The 23,285-nt window shown below is 35.3% G+C and overlaps 1 long non-coding RNA gene across 1 annotated transcript in view; it reads right to left on the bottom strand.

Moving 5' to 3' along the window:
- Positions 1-3,794: 3,794 nt before the first annotated feature.
- The window catches only part of LOC141541252 (uncharacterized), a 33,325-nt gene continuing 13,834 nt past the window's right edge, over positions 3,795-23,285 (bottom strand). The window contains exons 2-3 of the long non-coding RNA XR_012481708.1: positions 15,851-16,013; positions 3,795-3,944 (exon numbers count right to left, since the gene is read on the bottom strand). This is a non-coding gene — a long non-coding RNA (uncharacterized LOC141541252). The remainder of the gene's footprint in view (positions 3,945-15,850; positions 16,014-23,285) is intronic.

Below are 23,285 nucleotides of genomic sequence, written 5' to 3'. Positions count from 1 at the left end.
CCATCAGAATACATTCTCATACAGTATTGTTGTTGAAGTGTATAGTGATCTTCTGGTTCTGCTCATTTCACTCAAGCTGAGATCTTTTGGAGGGCCCCGGATATAAATTGTGTCCCCTTCAGGGGGACTCTCAGACACTGGTAAAAGCCTCCTAGCTAAACTCCCAGCTAAGTGGAATCATTCAATTGAAGATCTAGGGCCCCATGCATTTTCAACATTGACTCAAACTCCCAGTTAAGTAATCTCATTCAATTTTGAATTGAATTTAAGCCCCAGACAGCTAGTAAAAGACAACTCTGAATCTTGAAAATTCACAGAAGTACTAAACAGGATTATGCTTGTCAAGGAAGCTATCTTCTTAGCAAGCTGTCCTGCTAGGACTTTTTGCCCATTGGTGAAGATATTCTCTTCACAGTGTTAATCTTTGCTATCTTCCTAACAGGACCTTTTCCTCACTAAGAAGTCTATCTTCCTAGAAATCTCGTTTCCCAGTGCCAATAAAACCCTTTTTGCCACAAAGATTTTGGGTTTGCAAATTCTTTTGCATAGGACCTGAGGCTCTGACCAGAGTGGATTTCCCAACCCAATTCTGGCACCTTATCACAACTACTATTAACCTTATCATTTGCACCTTGTCAATACTAAACTCTGGTTTTACAAAATCGAAAACAAAACTACTACTGCTTCTTCTTCTTTCTCCTCCTCCTTCTTCTTCTTTGCATTAATCTTCTTTCTTTTCTCATTCTTTTTTTTCTCTTTTTTCTCTTTCTCATCCTTTTTTATTTCTTCTTCTCCTCTTCTTTCTTCTCTTTTTCCTCCTTCATTTATTAAACATTTATTAAACACCTGCAAAGCATTGCACAAAGCACTTGAGATAGAAAAAGAAGAAAAAAAAAAACTTAGAACCTGACCTCAAGGACTTTATAGTTTAATGGGGAAGACAAGAAAACAAATAAATACAAAATAAACTGTACACATGATGAATAGGAAATAATTAACAGTGAGGTCACTAGAATTAGGACAGGCTACAAAAGGATTTATGTCAAAGATGGTTATTTATTTTTTTTTTAAATCAAAGAGGTAAGTAGGGGGGCGGAGCCAAGATGGCAGAGAAGATACACGTGAATTTGTAAGCTCCCTTCTTCCCTCATTACCAATTAGTTAAGTCAGCCTCAAAAATAAAGCTGGACTGATAGAAACCACAAGGATTAAAAGCACGACTTACCAGCTGAAGAGAATCTGGAATCTCTACAGAAAAGGTCAGTTCCAAGGGGAGGAAGAAAAAAGGCTAGCACAGACGGTTAGGTGTTAGCACACTGTGCCGATCAGGCTTGGGAGAACTCTTGGATCAGAGAAGGCACTGAGATAGAGGAATCTGATACAAGCTATTAGCTCTTCTCTGCTTATAAAATAGCAGTTCAGAAGAGAAATCAAGCCACTTTAAAATATCAAGCTAGATCCTAGAACCACTCCAAACCAGAAGTGACCTAATAGATCTCAGCACTGTTGTAAAGCCGCCTTCTGCTGTCCTGAGCTTCACCTTGGGGTAGTTAAGAGCCTGAACAGCAGGGGCACAGCCCGAGGCAACATCTAATCCAGATAGGTCCAGGCTTAGCCTGAGGCCATGGAACTCTAGCAGCCTCAGAATTCCCAGAGAAGCACACCTTTGAAGTAGGGACCTTGGTTTCCAGGGAGACACTTCCAGTTTGAACACAGGAATTTTTCAAGTCAGCTGCTGATATCCACGCCCCACAGATGCATTGGCTGAGCTTTGTGTCCCTTTTATTGTTCAGTCTTAAACTTCAGGGAAGTCGCTAGGACACACAGCAGGGTCCTTCACTGGGCAACCCTCACAGCACAGCCATATCACCTCTAAGGCATTTCCGGGGAGGTGGAGGGGAACTCTGTCCCAGAGCTCTCTCTTATCTCAGGCACAGGAGCCACTACATCCAACCTGTCTGGGAGGAAGCTGGTAAGCAAGTAAATAAATAAACTTCTTACGCCAAGAGCAGACCCCAAAATATTTTTTAACAATGAGTAAAAAGCTTTGATAGAGAATAACAATTTCCTGTAATTTGAGTTGGAAAAAATAAAGAATTCACAGGAGATGCAGGAAAACATAATTTGTGAATTAAAAAAGGATAAAAAATCATAGGAAAGTAGGATTTCTAAATTGGAAAAGATAAAAAAGTCTCAAGAAAGTAGGATTTCTGAATTGAAAAAAGAAAATAACCCTCTGAAAAAATAAGGAAATGGAAAAAAATTCAATAGAGCAAAATAATTCATTTAAAAACTCAATTGGGCATATACAAAAAGAACTAAAAATGTGAATGAAGAAAATAACTCATTAAAAATAAGGACTGAACAAATAGAAATGAATGACTCATTGAGAACCCAAGAATCAGTCAAACAAAACAAACAAACAAAAAAAAAAAAAAATGAAAAGCTGGAGAATAATGTCAAATACTTACTGGGAAAATCTATAGACCTAGAATATAGATCTAGGATTGATAATCTGAGGATCATTGGACTTCCTGAAAACGATGATCAAAAAAAGAGCCTAGATTCTATTTTATAGGAAATCATCAAAGAGAACTGTCCAGAGATAAAAGAAACAGAAGGGAAAATAGGTGTTGAAAGAATTCATCAAACACCTTATGAAAAAGACCCTAAAAAAAGAAATCCCCAGGCCTCGTGTTCTTGCTCACCTGTCCATTAGTACCAAGTCATCTTTCAGAAGAGAACACTTGGAATTGGGCCACATCACACTCACCAGGCTGCCAGCATTTAGGAGCTCATCCTGGTGGAGGGCATGGGCCAGCTGGTTTACTGTCTGTGGGGAGAGGGAAAGGAAGATGATGACAGATTCGGGAGCTGCCTCCTGAGTGACCAGCCAGCCGCAGCTCAGAGGGAGACCCTAGAGCTCCAGAACCGGGGCCAGAAGGGGCTCCAGCATGTGGGAATGCCCCAACGCCGGAGGCAGTGCTAACTGAAGAGGTGCCTCCTGTTTTCCAGGGTCCATCCCCAGCCTGTCCCAGCTGCAAAGGCCCACTCCTCTGCCCCTCACTCGCCCCCCATCATTACTGACAGCCAGCACCTGGGTCCCTTCTCATCCCCAGCTGGCCCCTCTGCACAGCATAGAGTGGCCTCTGGCGCCATCCTGGATGACTCTCTCCCAGATATCCTTCTAAATGTGGCACCCAGAGGATCCAGTCTGACCAGGGCCAACTACAACTGGACTATCTGCATTCCTGGGGCCAACCCCGGGCCTCTTACTGCGCCCATGGGTCCTCCCTTCCTCACAGAGATGTCCCCTTTTCATCCCCTCCACAGTACATGCTGCAGCTGTCTGAGAAAGTGAGGTCAAGTACAGGACATTTATAGAGGCCATTCCCTCCCCTCTTCTGAAAATCAGGGTGTCAGGCCCCTCTCTAACGTGCAGCACCTCCCTGAGGACCAAGTCCGCCCAAACCCCAAAGCCTTTTCCAAGCCCTGATATGAGACACAGATCTCCTCTGACTTCTAACCAGGACCCCAAGACCAGGTATAGACTGCCCTTCCTCTAACCAAGTATATCAAACAACAAGTCCAGGGCCACACAAGGGGGGAGGTCCGGACCCTCAGCAGTCTACCTGCCCCTTCACACTCTGGAGAACAATGCTGAAAACAAGACATCCGTACTCAGGAGGCCTCTAGAGCCCTCAGTGCCCTCCGGGCTCCCCGCCCCCAGGCCATCCTGAAAAGGCCCCTGAAGCCCTCCGGGGCACTCGGCTCTCATTACCTTGATGCTCTTCTTCTCTTTGGAGCCTTCGGTGAACAGGAAGGCCTCCTGGCCATCTATCCCCTCCACCCGGAGGAAACAGTTGGTGGTGTGGCCGACCCCTGAGGGCAGGACTTTGTCCCAGAGCATGGCATTGATCACGGTGCTTTTTCCATTGCTTGTCCTGGAAGAGAATCACAGCCATCAGCAGCCACCCACAAGGACACTGTCAGCTAAGTGCAGACTGCACACAGGCAGCCCACAAAAGGACTTCTGGGTCTGGAAGGGCTATTCTGGGCCCACAATTTCTTCTCTTTTCAAGACTCAATCATTCCAATCCTTTCTCATTTTATTAAAGGGAGAAAAGTTGGGGGGTAGGGAAGGGAAAGGAAGAAGACACTAAAAAATAAATCATCATATATCACAAAAAAAAAAAAAAAAAAAGGAAAAAAAAAAGAAATCCACAGAACATTGTGGCTAAGCTGCAGAACTACCAAACTGAGGAAAAAATATTGCAAGCAGCTAGGAAAAAAACAATTCAAATATCAAGGGGCCACAATAAGGGTCACACAAGATCTTGCTGCCTCCACATTAAAGGATTGAAGGGCCTGGAACCTGATATTCCAAAAGGCAAGGAAACAAGGATTGCAACCAAGAATAAATGACCCAGGTAAGTTTAGCATTTTCTTCCATGGAAGAAGATGGTCATTTAATGAAACAGAGGGATTCCATTTGTTTTTAAGAGGAAAACAAGACCTAAACAAAATATTGATCTACATCCACAAGACTGAAGAGAAACAGAAAAAGGTAAAAAGAACTCTTGAGAATTGTATCTCTGTTGTGGATATACTGAAAGACCACATGGATAATTTGATTTTACCAATATAAAAAAAGGGGGGGGAGTAGCAAAGCAAAGGGGGTAGTATCATAAAAAGGGGAAGGAGTGATAAAAAGAGGAAAACTACATCCCAGGAAGAGGCATAGAAAATATACAACATATGAGGGAATTTAGAGAGGGGGAGAAACATTGTGGGCATCTTACTCTCATCAGAGTAGGCTCAAAGAGGAAATACTTGACATATTTGTTTTTCAGAGAATTCTCTCTCACTTCATTAAAAGGGTGGAGAAGAAAAAGGAAAAGGAAAAAGGGAATAAGGGAAGGGCACAAGAAAAGGGAAGGGACTTGGAGGAGGAGGGAGGGCTGTGGAACACAAGTGGGGTTCATAAATTAAATATTGGGGAAGGGGTTCAGGGGGGGTCAAGGGATAAAAAAAGGATAATCCAGGGATATTGTGATGGCAGGAAATACAGAATTAGTAATTTTAACTGTAAATGTGAATGGGATGAACTCTCCCATCAAACGGAGACGGATAGCAGACTGGATCAAAAGTCAGAACCCAACAATATGTTGTTTACAGGAAAGACACTTAAAGCAGGGAGATACATACAGAGTAAAGCTTAAGGTATGCTTCAGGTAAAGCCAAAAAAGCAGGTGTTGCCATCCTTATCTCAGATCAAGCAAAAGCAGAAGTTGATCTAATTAAAAGAGATAAGGAAGGAAACTATATTAAAAAGTAGTATAAACCACATCAATACTAAATATATATTCAACAAGTGGTATAGCATCTAACTTTCTAAAGGAAAAGTTAGGAGAGTTGCAAGAAGAAATAAGACAGTAAAACTATAATAGTGGGAGATCTCAACCTTGCACTCTCAGATTTAGACAAATCAAACCACAAAACAAATAAGAAAGAAATTAAAAAAGTAAATAGAACATTAGAAAAATTAGGTATGATAGACCTTTGGAGAAAACTGAATGGTGATAGAAAGGAGTATACTTTCTTCTCAGCAGTTCATGGAACCTATACAAAAATTGACCATATATTAGAACATAAAGATCTCAAAATTAAATGCAGGAAGGCAGAAATAATAAATGCCTTCTTCTCAGATCACAATGCAATAAAAGCTACATTCAGTAAGAAGTTAGGGGTAAATAGACCAAAAAGTAATTGGAAACTGAATAATCTCATCTTAAAGAATGACTGGGTGAAACAGCAAATTATAGAAACAATTAATAATTTCACCCAAGATAATGACAATGATGAGACATCATACCAAAATCTGTGGGATGCAGCTAAAGTGGTAATAAGGGGAAATTTTATATCTTTAGAGGCTTATTTGAACAAAATAGAGAAAGAGAAGACTAAAGAATTGGGCCTGCAACTTAAAAAGCTAGAAAAAGGCCAAATTAAAAACCCCCAACCAAAAATCAAACTTGAAATACAAAAATTAAAAGGAGAAATCAATATTAATGAAAGTAAACAAAAAAACTATTGAATTGATAATTAAAACCAAGAGTTGGTTTTATGAAAAGCTAATAAAATAGATAAACCTTTGGTAAATCTGATCAGAAAAAGGAAAGAGGGAAATCACATTGTTAGTCTTACAAATGAAAAGGGGGATCTTTCCACCAATGAAAAGGAAATTAGAGAAATAATGAGTTGCTTTGCCCAACTTTATGCCAATAAATTTGATAACTTAAGTGAAATGGATGACTACATCTAAAAATATAGGCTTCCTAGATTAACAGAGGAGGAGATAAATTGCTTAAATAGTCCCATTTCAGAAAAAAAATAGAACAACCTATTAATCAACTCCCCAGGAAAAAATCCCCTAGACCAGATGGATTTACATGTGAATTCTACCAAACATTTAAAGAACAATTAACCCCAATGTTATATAAAAATATATATGAAAAAATAGGGGATGAAGGAGTCCTGCCAAACTCCTTTTTATGACACAGACATGGTACTGATACCTAAACCAGCTAGATTGAAAACTGAGAAAGAAAACTATTGACCAATTTCATTAAAGAATGTTGATGCTAAAATCTTAAATAAGATATTAGCAAAAAGACTTCAGAAAATCATCCCCAGGATAATACACTATGATCAAGTAGGCTTTATACCAGGAATGCAGGGCTGGTTTAATATTAGGAAAACTATTAGTATAATTGACCATATTAATAATCAAATTAATAAAAACCATATGATCATCTCAATAGATGCAGAAAAATCATTTGATAAAATCCAACATCCATTCCTACTAAAAACTCTTGAGAGTATAGGAATAAATGGACTATTCCTTAAAATAGTCAGGAAAATATATTTAAAACCATCAGTAAGCATTATATGCAATAGAAATAAACTGGAACCTTTCCCAGTAAGATCAGGAGTGAAGCAAGGTTGCCCACTATCACCATTACTACTCAATATAGTACTAGAAACTCTAGCCTCGGCAATAAGAGCCGAAAAAGAAATTCAAGGAATTAGAATAGGAAATGAGGAAATCAAACTATCACTCTTTGCAGATGACATGATGGTATACTTAGTGAACCCCAAAGACTCTGCTAAAAAGCTATTAGAAATAATTCAGAATTTTAGCAAAGTTGCAGGATACAAAATAAATCCAATAAATCCTCAGCATTTTTATACATCACCAACAAAATTCAACAGCAAGAGATACAAAGAGAAATTCCATTCCAAACAAATGTTGAGAGTATAAAATACTTGGGAATCCATCTACCAAAGAATAGCCAGGAATTATATGAGAAAAATTACAAAACACTTGCCACAAAATTCACATGGAAGAATAAAAGAATTGCAAAAGTTCGATGAAGGTGGTCTTGGTGTACCTGATCTAAAGCTATATTATATAGCAGCAGTCACCAAAACCATTTGGTATTGGCTAAGAAATAGACTAGTTGATCAGTGGAACAGATTAGATACAAAGGACAAAAAAGGGTACATCTATAGCTATCTAGTCTTTGACAAACCCAAAGATACCAACATTAGGGATAAAAATTCATTATTTGGAAAAAAACTTTTGGGAAAACTGGAAATTAGTATGGCAGAAATTAGCTATGGATCCACACTTAACACCATATACCAAGATAAGATCAAAATGGGTCCATGATTTAGGCATAAAGAATGAGATCATAAATAGATTAGAAGAATAGAGAATAGTCTACCTCTCAGACCTGTGCAGGAGGAAGGAATTTATGACCAGTGGAGAACTAGAGATCATTATTGATCACAAAATAGAAGATTTTGGTTACATCAAACTAAAAAGTTTCTGTACAAACAATACTAATGCAAACAAGATTAGAAGGGAAGTAACAAATTGGAAAAAGATTTTTAAAGTTAAAGGTTCTGATAAAGGTCTCATTTCCAAAATATATAGAGAACTGACCCTAATTTATAAGAAATCAAACCATTCTCCAATTGATCAATGGTCAAAGGATATGAACAGACAATTCTCTGATGATGAAATTGAAATTATATCCACTCATATGAAAGAGTGTTCCAAATCACTACTGATCAGAGAAATGCAAATTAAGACAACTCTGAGATACCACTACACACCTGTCAGATTGGCCAAGATGACAGGAACAAATAATGATGAATATTGGAGGGGATATGGGAAAACTGGGACACTAATACATTGTTGGTGGAGTTGTGAAAGAATCCGGCCATTCTGGAGAGCAATTTGGAACTATGCTCAAAAAGTTATGAAACTGTGCATACCTTTTGATCCAGCAGTGCTACTACTGGGCTTATATCTCAAAGAAATACTAAAGAGGCGAAAGGGACCTGTATATGCCAAAATGTTTGTGACAGCTCTTTTCATAGTGGCTAGAAACTTAAAAATGAATGGATGTCCATCAATTGGTGAATGGTTGGGTAAATTATGGTATATGAAGTTTATGAAATATTATTGCTCTGTAAGAAATGACCAGCAGGAGGAATACAGAGAGGCTTGGAGAGACTTACATCAACTGATGCTGTGTGAAATGAATTACACCCAGAGAAGGAACACTGGGAAGTGAATGTAAATTGTTAGCACTACTGTCTACCCAGGTTACTTGTACCTTCAGAATCTAATACTTAATGTGTAACAAGAAAATGGTATTTACACACATATATTGTATCTAGGTTATATTGTAACACATGTAAAATGTAAGGGATTGCCTGTCATCAAGGGGAGGGAGTAGAAGGAGGGAGGGGATAATTTGGAAAAATGAATACAAGGGATAATGTTATAAAAAATTACTCATGCATATATACTGTCAAACAAAAATTATAAATAAAATTTTAAAAAGGTACATTTTGATATTTATTTGCTCTTTTCCTTAGATCCTATTAGGATGATAAATAAATGAATATCTAGGATGGATTACACTTAGAAATTCCCAATTTGAAGCACTTAGTTGGGTGGAAACAAATGATGCAAAATACAATCCAAAAAGTACCCCTCAAATTTGAACCTTAAACTGTTAGTCCAGAAGGATAGCATATGTTAGAGAACAATAAGATTTCTACTACCTTTTTCACAGAGTTGCTGAGGAAAAATGAAAACAAATTTATATAAAATGTTTTGTATTATAAAGCAAACTACGTACAAATAAGTATTATTTTGATATATATAAAATGAAATAAACTGAGATGAAGTACTTTGAAAAGCTAAAATTAATATTTGCATTTGATTATGAATAATCATTTATTAATAATGAGGCAAAGGATAACCCTAGTGCCAAGTCAATTACTGTTAGAACAGAAAAGGAATTTTAAACAATACTTTCAACAAATATTTACTTCATGCATTCTATGTGCTTGATCCTGTATATGTCTGTTCACTTTTTCTTTTCCCTATAGTCTCTTGTTATATTTTTGATCAGAGTAAACAACATTTCTTCTGTGTTTAAGCCAGGATTTGTTCCTTCATTCCCCACAACCCCATGTAGTCTCCTCCCTATCTTGGGTCCCATTTCTTGCCTCCACCCAAGTATAACATTAGTTCTGAAGTGTGGAAGCAGGAATAGTTAAGATAAAGGAAACTTTGGGAGAGCCGAATGTCTGAGCTGTAGCATTCCATGGTGGTGAAAGGCCAATTGCCAAATCATGTCTTTAAAATACATTGACAGACCTCAAGGGCAATTTCTTCCTGAATGGAAAGCACAGGTTTCCAAAGCACACTTTTCTGAATTGGGTTAAATTCTTTTGACGAAATCTCCATTTTTTTTTTTTTCCATCTCTAAAATCATACATAACCACTACAAGCACAGAGGGCCCCAGCCAGTCTCAGGGAAACCCACTTCCACGTTCCTTCCATGAATTCAATTATTAGGACATTTGCATACACATGTTCTTTCTTTATATGGTCTCATGGTATTGTATTTGATAGTGGAAAATATTATCAGCATAGCATATTAAAACTGTTCTGGCAAAGAGAGTTTCCCTCGCTGGTATTCAATTACACACTCAAAGAAAGACCTAGAGACTCACATCAGTTTCTTTTTTTCCTCTCATTCCCCCTGAGTCACTCTGTCTGGCATTTCATAAATACATTCCTAAAAACATGATGAGGAGAGTAACCACAACAGTAGCAGAGGCTGTACTCCCTGGGAGGAAACGCCTTTATTGAAAGAAGAAATAAGACACAAAAGAGGAACGTTCACTCTCTTAGCTAGGTCAGACATCCACAATTACAAGAATGTGGTTTTAGAATTCACCTTGTAAGGTTTTCTCTGTCAGTTCTGGATCTCAATGAGCAACTGCTTTAAATTGAATTTTGAAAACCAAGATCTTAACAGACTCATAAGAACCAGAGAGAGAGCATAGTTCTTTTTATTATTATTAAATATATTTCTATTTATTTGATGAAATAGTTTTGAATTACATGTAAAATTTTTACCTTCATTTTAAAAAATTGAGTTATAAATCCTTTCCCTCCATCTTCCCTCTCCCAAAAGGTAAGCAATTTGACATTGATTATAATGTGAAATCACATAAAGCATTTCCATACTAATTTCATTGCAAAAGAAAACACAGGATCCTTCTCATTTTACCCCAAAAAGCCAGGAAAAAATAAAGTTGGCTTCAATCTGCATTCAGAGCCCATGAACTTTCTCTATGGAGATAGATAGTAATTTTCATCATTAGTTCTTTTTAATTGTTTTGGATTATTGTCTAGGCCAGAGTAAATAAGTCCTTTTCACTTGATCATTTTTATAATATTCTTGTTAATGTATATAGTGTTCTCCTTGTTTTGTTCACTTCAATTTGTATGAGCTTATGTATTTCCAGGTTTTTCTGAAACCATTCTGCTCCCATTTCTAATAGCCTATTTTTATTTCTTAATTTTATTTTTCTTATAATTGCTATAATGAGCATTTCTAATTTCTAATACTGAAAAATAATGGATATCTTTGTTTATCTTCTGATTTTATTGGGAAGGCTGTGCTTTTGAGTATTTGTATTAGGAATGGGTGTTGTATTTTGTCAAAGGATTTTTTTTTTTTTTGCTGAGGTGATTGGGGTTAAATGACTTGCCCAGGATCACACAGTTAGGAAGCATTAAGTGTCTGAGACCAAATTTGAACTCTGGTCTTTCTGACTTCAGGGCTAGTGCTTTATCTACTGTACCAACTAGTTGCCCCCTTTTTCTGTATCTATCAGCCCTCTCATTAAATAAAAGACCCCCAAAAAAGAAATGAATTGCCCAAATTCACACATGGGAGTTGGTGACAGAGCCAGAATTAGGACTCAAGTCTCCTGGAATCACCTCGCCAATTCTTCAATTATATTCTTCTGCCTCCTAATGAAGAAAAAATTATAAATAGTAATAGGAAATATTTATCTTATTCTATTATGTCAACTGTGTCTCATAAACATTGCTATGCTAATAAATGTTTAACAGTTGAATTTCTGAAAAAATAATGTAAGATTAGCACACTTTTAAATTTATTCTGTAATATTAACATTTTCCTTGTAATTTTTCTTAAAATTAGAAAACATGAAAAAACCAATCAAGTCCAGGGATAATGTGAATTTTATCAGGTAAACCTTTAAACAAGTGGCATCTAGGTGGCACGTAATAGAATATTGAATCTATAGTCAGAAAGATTTAAATTCAAAAAGAACTTCTCAATACTTTCATACTGCTTATTTATCATGTTATCATTTCATGTCTGAGATTTATTCCCAACTAATTCCCATTTTTTATAATCTCTATATAATAAATTAAAAAAGATGGACTTAATTGTTTTTCTGGTCCTTCTCAGATTTAAAGCTATAACCTAGATAAGGACTTTCAGTTAATTTTTTCTATTCATGTTACTTTGCTGCTTCCTTGGAAAAATGCATTTCACATTCTTCATATATACAATGAAAGTAAAACTGCTTCCCTTATAGACTAATTGCAAAGTAAAAAAGGAGGGCTCTCTTCCTGAAGAATAGCACTACCACACAGGGAAGAAGATGGATGATAATAGGAAATAACATAGGTATGTATCCATTTTCTCTCCAACTTCTCTAGTTCTATAGGCAGTCTAGTAACTCAGACATGTAGTAATATTCATATTCTGATTCAAGGTTGCAAACTGCTCAGTAGCAAATACATATAAAGTTTTAGAGAAATAGTTTGTATAACACTAATAGGAGACTGTCCACTGAAAGTAAGTAAAGAAGTTTGATAGTCTGAATCATTGAAATAATATTTTTGAATTGCATAATAAGGAATGAGGACTAATGGACAAGGAATTAGGAAACAACTATAATTCTGATATAGTAAGGAAGTAATTGGGTGGGCAACATATAGTTTCTTTGTCAATTCCATTTAAAACAGACTTCATTGGCTCACAGTAATTAAAAGAGAGAAAGAGAGAAAAAGACACACAGAAAGGGAAACAGAAACAGAGATGGAGAGAGATCAACAGAGAGAAAAAGAGAGAGAGAAAGCAAATTTTAAAAATTATGGTAGAATCACAGACTTTCAGCATTGAAAGGGACCTAAAAAGCCTATACTTCAAAAAAAAGAATGTCTACTACAGTATAACTGACAGACTGATAACCAGTTTTTGCTTGAAGATGCTTATTGAAGAAGAACCTACTATATCTTGAAGTAGCTTATCTACTTAAATCATTAAGTAGTTTTTTCCTTATATCAAGTTTAAAATTTGCCTTTTCTAATCTTCCCATGATTTAAGTTCTCACTTGTAGGGCAAAGCAGAAAAAAAAAAACAATAAATATTTATTAAGTACTTATAATGTTTCAGGCACTGTGGCAATGTTGGACAAACCTAATCCCTCTTCTCCATGACAGACCTTGAAATAGTTGAAGATTGCTCTTATCCACCAAATCTTTTCTCCAGACTAAATATCTTTAATTCCTTCCACTTATCTTTATCAAGGTTAGATTCACTATTTTTTGCTCCTCTCTCTACACATTTTCTGTCTTAATCCATGTCTTTCAAAGAATGTTCTTAGAACAGAGCCAAGTACTTCAGATGTGATCTGATCAAGGCAAAATATAGTAAGTCTATCTGTTCCCTAGTACATGGATTCTTCACCTCTCTTAATGCAGTGCAGGAGGATTCCCTAAACGGACAAAGGATATCTCCTGGATAAAAAAATATTTAAGTGGGCAGATACTTCTAGCCTAATATCCCTTTTCTCTGAGCATAGTAGATTGGTGCCAAATTCTTGAAAGAGGTATTTTAGAGAATATGATTGGGGTTTAAGTTAACTTTTGATTGCTTTGTCATTTTGAGCGGGGCAAATAAATAGAAATATATTTAATAATAATAAAAAGGACTATGCTCTCTCTCTGGTTCTTATGAGTCTGTTAAGATCTTGGTTTTCAAAAATTCAATTTAAAGCAGTTGCTCATTGATTTATTTGATGAAATAGTTTTGAATTACATGTAAAATTTTTACCTTCATTTAAAAAAAATTGAGTTATAAATCCTTTTGCTCCATCTTCCCTCTCCCAGAAGGTAAGCAAAGAAGCTCATTTAGCCAAACTGTAGACAGAAATAAGAGAAATAATATAAAATGAACCATATATCAGCAAATTAGAATGAGAGAACTCCCCCATTGAGTGCCAGTGAAAATTACTCTTGAACTTATTCTCCACCTTGATATCTTTAAAGAGTTATAAATACCTCTGTCTGAGTTAAAAAGGAATAAAGCAATTAACTGAGTTTACCCTCCTTTTGGAAGAGGAACTTGAAGTAGTTCTGGGATATTTCCAAGCAATGAACTCTGTATTCAAAGTAATTCTATGAGGCAAATGAAATGATAGATTTCTCTCTTTTGGCCCTTTCCTCTTTCTATATCCATTGTCCTTGACATATAGCATAGGAGCAAGAGATTCATCTGTGAGGTTCATTAGTCTGAGAGAATTCAAACCACAGTTAAGGAAGCAGAACGTATTACAGACAGACACAAATATAGGGAGACAATTACTCAAAGAAAGAAGTTGTTTCAAAGATCATGACACTTGATAATCTAACTTTGGATCAGTTTAAGAAGCAGATCCTGGGAACTCAGTATTTTGACATAATGAGGGCAGATGGGATTTCCAAATATTGTTTTGCCAGGTATTGTGGATTGATTGCCTTTTCAATTTATGTGTGCCTGACTTATATTGTCGTATAATTTGAGCACACTCTTCCCATAGATACTGTTTATTGTATGCTTTTGTTATACAATATGATCCAGCTTAAGAAGGGAAAGTTTTGTAGCAATTGTTCTTTCTATAGTATCTTATTAAATGTCTTTGCTAAGAATTAATTCCAAGAAATAATTGACTGATTGTCAAGATGATCAACATTTCTGGCAGTTTAAGAACTATGTTGGTAGGAATTGCCATTCACAAGTTCAGTCTTAAAATCTCAAAATAGAGGAGAATCCATTTATGAATTCAAGTACAAATGCTATTATAGTTCAGATGAATGATATAAAATTTCCCTGTTATTGTAACAGTAACAAAAGAACAACATGAGTAATAATTTTGTATAAATTAGGTGCTTTTAATGAGGTCACATATCTAGAGGTGAAAGGGAAATTTGATTTCCTTCTTTTATAGATAAGGAAAGTGAAGGAGATACAAAGATGTTAAATAATTTGTCCAAGATCATACTAGTAATATCAGAGGTAGGATCTGCACCCAGGTTTTCTGGTTCCATGGAGTTCTTTTACCATATTCTTTTCCAATCATTGTAATCCTACATACTAATAATATTCTGAATGGAAAATGTAAGCTCTCTATATTGGCCCCTTTTCTTCTTTGGGCTTCTTTTATGTAATGTATGGTTTCCTCTTGCTTTTTGGAAGCAATCTTTATATGTTTGATTCAAACTCAACCATGAAAAAATGTTTCTTAAAAATTTTGAAGATAAATTCACATATATCAAATAGAGGTGAAACTGAGGTCACATTATCTAAACAAATGGAATTTGGAAATATTTTGAATATCCCCCCTCTAGTTACTAACCCTTGATAAAGATCTTAAGAAATCATTCTTTCTAAATCAAATGAATTATTTGTGAACCTTACTGGTAATTATAGACTTTGAACATTCTGGTGTAAATCTAAAAAAACATATATCATACATATATACACACATGTATTTACTCTGCGTCTATCTCCATCTCTGTCTCTGTCTTTCTCTGTCTCTCTCTCCTTCACTCCCTCTCTCTATCTAAAAAGAATAGTCAGATTTTTGCAAGCAATTTTCTTAGTATATTTCATCATACAAATAACCAAAATTCAATCTTAGTGATATTTTAATAAAATAAAAAAATTTAAATATAAATTTAATGTAGTAAAATGCAGACTTAAAGACTTTCTTTCAACATACAGATTTTTTACACACAAGTTAAGATCATAGAAGAGTCTGACCCAGGAATACATAATAACATAATACATAATAACAGCAAGAATGTGCAATGATCAATTATGAAAATTTGGTTCTTTTCAGTGGTTCAGTGATTCACAACGATCCCAATAGACTTTGGACAGAAAATGCCATCTGCATCCAGAAAAAGAACAATGGAGATTGAATGTAAATCAACACATGCTTGTTCACTTTTTTTTTTTTTTGTCGTCTCTCTTATGGTTTTTCCCTTTTGCTCTGATTTTTCTCTCCCAACATGATTAATAAAGCAATGTGTATTAAAATATTTTTTAAAAGGAGTCATAATAGAGAAAGTCTGAAATAGAACTATCTAAAGAAAAATGGTACACACCTGGCTTAGGTTTCCTCATTAAGTGAATATTCCAGAAAGAACCACCTTATTAGAGGGAAAGGCCTCACAAAAAAAGGGCTCTTCTTCCATTGTGTAAATTACAGGCTTAAAATGAACATCAGGATGAAGAGTTGAGGTAGACAAAGGAAGTCCAGAGTGCAGCCTGGAAATGAATGAGAAGTAGAGTAAACATATGAATTAGTATAGAGTGAAAAAACTAGAGGAAAAATAACATAAACAATGACCATGAATAAATAAAGACAGATACAAATACCAAGGAGATTTAAATCAAGAACAGTAGCTGCTTGGGTACTCATTAAAATTAAAGTACACAATCTTCCATTTTTAACAAGTCTTAAATTTTTTTTTTTTTTTTATATTTATTTTTATTTTATTTTATAATTATAACATTTTTTGACAGTACATATGCATGGGTAATTTTTTACAACATTATCCCTTGCACTTACTTCTATTCAGATTTTTTCCCTTCCTCCCCCAAACCCCTCCCCCAGATGGCAAGCAGTCTTATATATGTTAAATATATTACAGTATAATTTAGATACATTATATGTGTGTAGAACCGAATTTTTTGTTGCACAGGAAGAATTGGATTCAGAAGGTAAAAATAACAGTTTACATTCATTTCCCATTGTTCCTTTTCTGGATGTAGCTGGTTCTTTCCATCATTAATCAATTGGAATTGGATTAGCTCTTCTCTATGTTGAAGAAATCCACTTCCATCAGCATACATCCTCGTACAGTATCATTGTTGAAGTGTATAATGATCTTCTGGTTCTGCTCGTTTCACTCAGCATCAGTTGATGTAAGTCTCTCCAAGCCTCTCTATATTTCTCCTGTTGGTCATTTCTTATAGAACAATAATATTCCATAACATTCATATACCATAGTTTACCCAACCATTCTCCAATTGATGGACATCCATTCATCTTCCAGCTTCTAGCCACTATGAAAAGGGCTGCCACAAACATTTTGGCACATACAGGACCCTTTCCCTTCTTTAGTAGTTCCTTGGGGTATAAGCCCAGTAGTAGTATGGCTGGGTCAAAGGGTATGCACATTTTGATAACTTTTTGGGCATAATTCCAGATTGCTCTCCAGAATGGTTGGATTCTTTCACAACTCCACCAACAATGCATCAGTGTCCCAGTTTTCCCACAGCCCCTCCAACATTCATCGTTATTTGTTCCTGTCATCTTAGCCAATCTGACAGGTGTGTAATGATACCTCAGAGTTGTCTTAATTTGCATTTCTCTGATCAATAGTGATTTGGAACACTCTTTCATATGAGTGGAAATAGTTTTAATTTCATCATCTGAAAATTGTCTGTTCATATCCTTTGACCATTTATCAATTGGAGAATGGCTTGATTTCTTATAGATTAAAGTCAATTCTCTGTATATTTTGGAGATGAGGCCTTTATCAGAACCTTTAACTGTAAAAATTTTTTCCCAATTTGTTACTTCCCTTCTAATCTTGTTTGCATTAGTTTTGTTTGTGCAGAAACTTTTTAATTTGGTGTAATCAAAATGTTCTATTTTGTGATCAATAATGGTCTCTAGTTCTCCCTTGGACACAAACTCCTTCCTCCTCCACAAGTCTGAGAGGTAAACCATCCCATGTTCCTCCAATTTATTTATGATTTCGTTCTTTATGCCTAAATCTTGGACCCATTTTGATCTAATCTTAGTATGTGGTGTTAAATGTGGGTCCATGCCTAGTTTCTGCCATACTAATTTCCAGTTTTCCCAGCAGTTTTTGTCAAATAATGAATTCTTATCCCAAAATTTGGGATCTTTGGGTTTGTCAAAGATTAGATTGCTATTTTTATTCACTATCTTGCCCTGTGAACCTAACCTATGCCACTGATCGACTAGTCTATTTCTTAGCCAATACCAAATGGTTTTGGTGACTATTGCTTTATAATATAGCTTTAAATCAGGTACACTTAGACCACCTTCCTCTGACTTTTTTTTCATTAGTTCCCTTGCAATTCTCGACCTTTTATTCTTCCATATGAATTTTGTTGTTATTTTTTCTAGGTCATTAAAATAGTTTCTTGGGAGTCTGATTGGTATAGCACTAAATAAATAGATTAGTTTGGGGAGTATTGTCATCTTTATTATATTCGCTCGGCCTATCCAAGAACATTGAATGTCTTTCCAATTATTTAAATCTGACTTTATTTTTGTGGCAAGTGTTTTGTAATTTTGCTCATATAATTCCTGACTCTCCTTTGGTAGATATATTCCCAAATATTTGATACTATCGACTGTTATTTTGAATGGAATTTCTCTTTGTATCTCTTGCTGTTGGATTGTGTTGGTAATGTATAAAAATCCTGAGGATTTATGTGGATTTATTTTGTATCCTGCGACTTTGCTAAAATTCTGAATTATTTCTAATAGCTTTTTAGCAGAGTCTTTGGGGTTCTCTAAATATACCATCATGTCATCTGCGAAAAGTGACAATTTGATTTCTTCATTTCCTACTCTAATTCCTTGGATCTCTTTCTCGGCTCTTATTGCCAAGGCTAGAGTTTCTAGTACTATATTGAATAGTAATGGTGATAGTGGGCAACCTTGTTTCACTCCTGATCTAACAGGGAAAGGTTCTAGTTTATCACCATTACATATGATGTTTACTGAAGGTTTTAAATATATGCTCCTTATTATTTTAAGGAATAGTCCATTTATTCCTATACTCTCAAGCGTTTTTAGTAGGAATGGATGTTGGATTTTATCAAATGCCTTTTCTGCATCTATTGAGATGATCATATGGTTTTTATTAATTTGATTATTAATATGGTCAATTATACTAATAGTTTTCCTAATATTAAACCAGCCCTGCATTCCTGGTATAAATCCCACTTGGTCATAGTGTATTATTCTGGGGATGATTTTCTGAAGTCTATTTGCTAATATCTTATTTAAGATTTTAGCATCAATATTCATTAAGGAAATTGGTCTATAGTTTTCTTTCTCAGTTTTCGATCTACCTGGTTTAAGTATCAGTACCATGTCTGTGTCATAGAAGGAATTTGGTAGGACTCCTTCAATCCCTATTTTTTCAAATAGTTTACATAGCATTGGAGTTAGTTGTTCTTTAAATGTTTGGTAGAATTCACCTGTAAATCCATCTGGCCCTGGGGACTTTTTCTTAGGAAGTTGGTTAATAGCTTGGTCTATTTCTTTTTCTGAGATGGGACTATTTAGACTACTTACTTCTTCCTCTGTTAATCTGGGCAAGCTATATTTTTGAAGGTATTCTTCCATTTCATTTAAGTTATCAAATTTATCGGCATAAAGTTGAGCAAAGTAGCTCCTAACTATTGTTCTAATTTCCTCTTCATTAGTGGTGAGTTCACCCTTTTCATTTTCAAGACTATCAATTTGCTTTTTCTCTTTCCTTTTTTTAATCAGGTTTACTAAGGGTTTGTCTATTTTGTTGGTTTTTTCATAAAACCAACTCTTAGTTTTATTAATTAATTCAATAGTTTTTTTACTTTCAATTTTATTAATCTCACCTTTTATTTTTTGAATTTCAAGTTTTGTGTTTGTCTGGGGGTTTTTAATTTGTTCCTTTTCTAGCAATTTTAGTTGTAAACCCAATTCGTTGGCCCTCTCTTTCTCTATTTTATGCAAGTAGGCCTGTAGAGATATAAAACTTCCCCTAATTACTGCTTTGGCTGTATCCCACACATTTTGGTATGATGTCTCATTATTGTCATTTTCTTGGGTGAAGTTATTAATTATGTCTATGATTTGCTGTTTTACCCAATCATTCTTTAGTATAAGATTATTTAGTTTCCAATTATTTTTTGGTCTATTTTCCCCTGGCTTTTTATTAAATGTTATTTTGATTGCATTATGGTCTGAAAAGGATGCATTTACTATTTCTGCCTTACTGCATTTGATTTTGAGGTTTTTATGCCCTAGTATATGATCAATTTTTGTATAGGCTCCATGAACTACTGAGAAGAAATTATACTCCTTTCTGTCTCCATTTAGCTTTCGCCAAAGATCTATCATATCAAACTTTTCTAGTATTCTATTTACCTCTTTGACTTCTTTCTTATTTATTTTGTGGTTTGATTTATCTAATTCTGATAGTGCAAGGTTGAGATCTCCCGCTATTATAGTTTTGCTATCTATTTCCTCTTGCAGCTCTCTTAATTTCTCTTTTAAGAATTTAGATGCTGCACCACTTGGTGCATACATGTTTAATATTGATACGGCTTCACTATTGATGCTTCCCTTTAGCAGGATATAATGCCCTTCCTTATCTCTTTTAATTAGATCAATTTTTGTTTTTGCTTGATCTGAGATGAGGATGGCTACTCCTGCTTTTTTGGTTTTGCCTGAAGCATAATAGATTCTGCTCCACCCTTTTACTTTTAGTTTGAATGTCTCATCCTGTTTCAGGTGTGTTTCCTGTAAACAACATATAGTAGGATTCTGACTTTTAATCCAGTCTGCTAACTGCTTCCTCTTTATGAGGCAGTTTGCCCCATTCACATTTATGGTTAGAAGGACTAATTCTATATTGCTTGCCATCCTATTAACCCCTGCTTATGCTTTTCCCCTTTCCTTCCCTTTTACCCTCCTATCCAGTATTAAACTGGTAAACACCACTTGCTTTTCACAGCCCTCCCTTTTTAGGATCCCTCCCCCACCTTAAAGATCCTCTCCTTATTTTATCCCTTTTCCTCGAAATTACTGTATTCCCTTCCCCTTAGCTTACTCCTTCCCTTTCACTTTTCAATGAAGTGGAAGAAGTTTCACCATAAATCGAATATGTCTATTGATACACGCTATGTTCATCTCCCTCCTTTCTTTCTCTCAGATATAATAGGTTACCTTTGCCTCTTCATGAGATGTAGTACCACCACTTTATACTTTTTTATGATATAATCTCCTTTCCACCTCTAGTTTCTAAGACAAATTGTACATATGTTCTTTACATATTTTTTTGACAGAAGTATAGTTCTCAAGATTTCTTTTTACCTTTTTTAGAAGTCTCTTGAGTTCTGTATTTGAAGATCAAACCTTTTATGTAGGTCTGGTTTTTTCATCAAAAATAGATGGAATTCATTTATTTCGTTAAATGTCCATCTTCTTCCCTGGAAAATGATGCTCATTCTTGCTGGGTAAGTCACTCTTGGTTGCATACCAAGTTCCTTAGCCTTTCGGAATATCATGTTCCAGGCCCTGCGTTCTTTTAATGTGGACGCTGCTAGATCCTGTGTTATCCTTATTGTGGATCCTCCATATCTGAATTGTTTTTTTCTAGCAGCTTCCAATATCTTTTCCTTTGTCTGATGGTTCTTGAACTTGGCCACTATATTTCTTGGCGTTTTGATTTTAGGGTCCCTTTCAGTAGGTGATCGATGAATTTTCTCAATGTCTATTTTACCCTCTGTTTCCAAAACGTCTGGGCAGTTCTCTTTGATAATTTCCTCGAAAATGGTGTCCAAGCTCTTTTTTTCCTCCCATTTTTCAGGGAGTCCGATTATTCTCAAATTGTCTCTCCTGGATCTGTTTTCCAGGTCTGTTGTCTTTCTGGTAAGGTACTTGACAGTCTTTTCAATTGTCTCATTTCTCTGGTTTTGCTTGACTCCCTCTTGGTTTCTCCTTGAGTCATTCATTTCTACTTGTTCCAGTCTAATTTTCAATGATGTATTTTCTTCACTCACTTTTTTTATATCTCTTTGTAATTGTCCAATTGAGTTTTTATCTTCTATGGAATTTTTTTCCATTGTATTTTTTAGAGAGCTGATTTCTTTTTCCAGCTCTCTAATCCTGTTTTCCTTGGAGTTGTTTACCTTTTCCAGCTCACTAATCTTGTTTCTCAATGATTTGATTTCTTTATCCATTCTGTCTTTGAATGCATGGGATGACTTCTCCAGGCTCTCTTGCCAAGCTTCCCTTTCCTTTTCCCATTTCTCTTCCAGCTCTCTTGTGAGAGCCTTTTTGATTTCCTCTATGAGGTTCTTTTGTATTGAGGAGCAGCTTATATCCCTCCCAGGGGATACATCTGGGGACATTCTGTTCCTAGTCTCTTCAGCATTTGAAGTCTGCTCCCTCTCCACACAGAAGCTGTCAATGGTTAGAGCCCTTTTGAATTTTTTGTTCATTTTGTCAGACAAGTCTTAAATTAATATATTAAAGTTCAAATTTGTATAATCATTCTTTTATTCTCTTTTCCTTAACTTTTCTGGGATCACTTTTGGAGAACTTAATTATAAGTCTGTTGGTACTTACTTGCTCTGTTGAAATATATTTTTTCAATAGAAAAAAAAAATACAAAGGGCTAGGTAATTGGAGCACACAATCCATGATAGGATGCCTATAATTGCATTTTAGGCTAGAATCAAGATTTCTAGTTGGATAAAAGATATTAACATTGATAATGTAGCTCATGACATTTTAGTAGAACTCTTGGAAATATACTTTTTTTGAGTGGGTGGGCAATAAATAGCACTGATACTCTATGTAAAACAATTTTGTTATGATTCACTTTCTTCTGTGATATTAATTGTTTTAGAACTAGACTCAAAACAGCTTTGTTTATTTCATATAATGGGTAAGCAAACTGTGAACTTCATTCCTAGGGCTTATGAACCTGTATCAATCCATCTCCTTTACTTGTTTTCTAAGGTTCACCTCTAGAAGAAACTGACCTCTCTTTAGGGTAATGTTAAATGTTCAATGACTTTATCCAGCTACTCCAAATACAATCTATTTTTGTTTCTTATCTTAGGTTTTTCCTAACATAGGACAAGGGAAAGAGTAAAAATGGTCCTAAGTGTTAAATATAAACCAACCATATATTAGATGATTTAGTCTTTTTCTATTTTACTTTACTGGGAAATGAGATCATTTTTACAAAGCTATCAGTTAGCCATTTCACATTTTGCCTCTACTGAGTATAGTCTGATTAAAAACTAATTTTGATCTTCTCTTCCAACCTTGTTATCTGCCCCATCTGGCTCCTATATCAGTACTCTCTCCACATTGTTTTAGTGTCAGAGAACAGAAATATGTCTGTTGCTACAATCTCCTACTGCTTTTGATTCTTATATGTCACTGTTAAAGGAAGAAAACACACAAGGGGGCAAGCAGACAGCATTTTTGATATAAGCTTAGCTAGTTGATTATATTCTACATGGGGAGCAATAATCCTTGCTACCATTATTTTGGAGATATAAAATGATTATCCTTTTCCATCCCTTGTTGGATTTTTCCATCTGGGAAGTATCATCCAAAAGAGAAGAACCTGCTTTCTTTTGTATATGTTTCATATGTATAAACATATGTCCATCTAAAGGTGTATATGTATCTGTGTCTATACATATGTAAGCACTAGCAAAATCTTTTGATAATTTCGTAATCTAAAAATCTTTGTTTAGCTTCAT

Source organism: Sminthopsis crassicaudata, chromosome 4, assembly GCF_048593235.1.
Source record: "Sminthopsis crassicaudata isolate SCR6 chromosome 4, ASM4859323v1, whole genome shotgun sequence".
NCBI lineage: Eukaryota > Metazoa > Chordata > Mammalia > Dasyuromorphia > Dasyuridae > Sminthopsis > Sminthopsis crassicaudata.
Note: the sequence above shows the minus strand (reverse complement) of the source record. Positions and strands in the feature narration are given on the sequence as shown.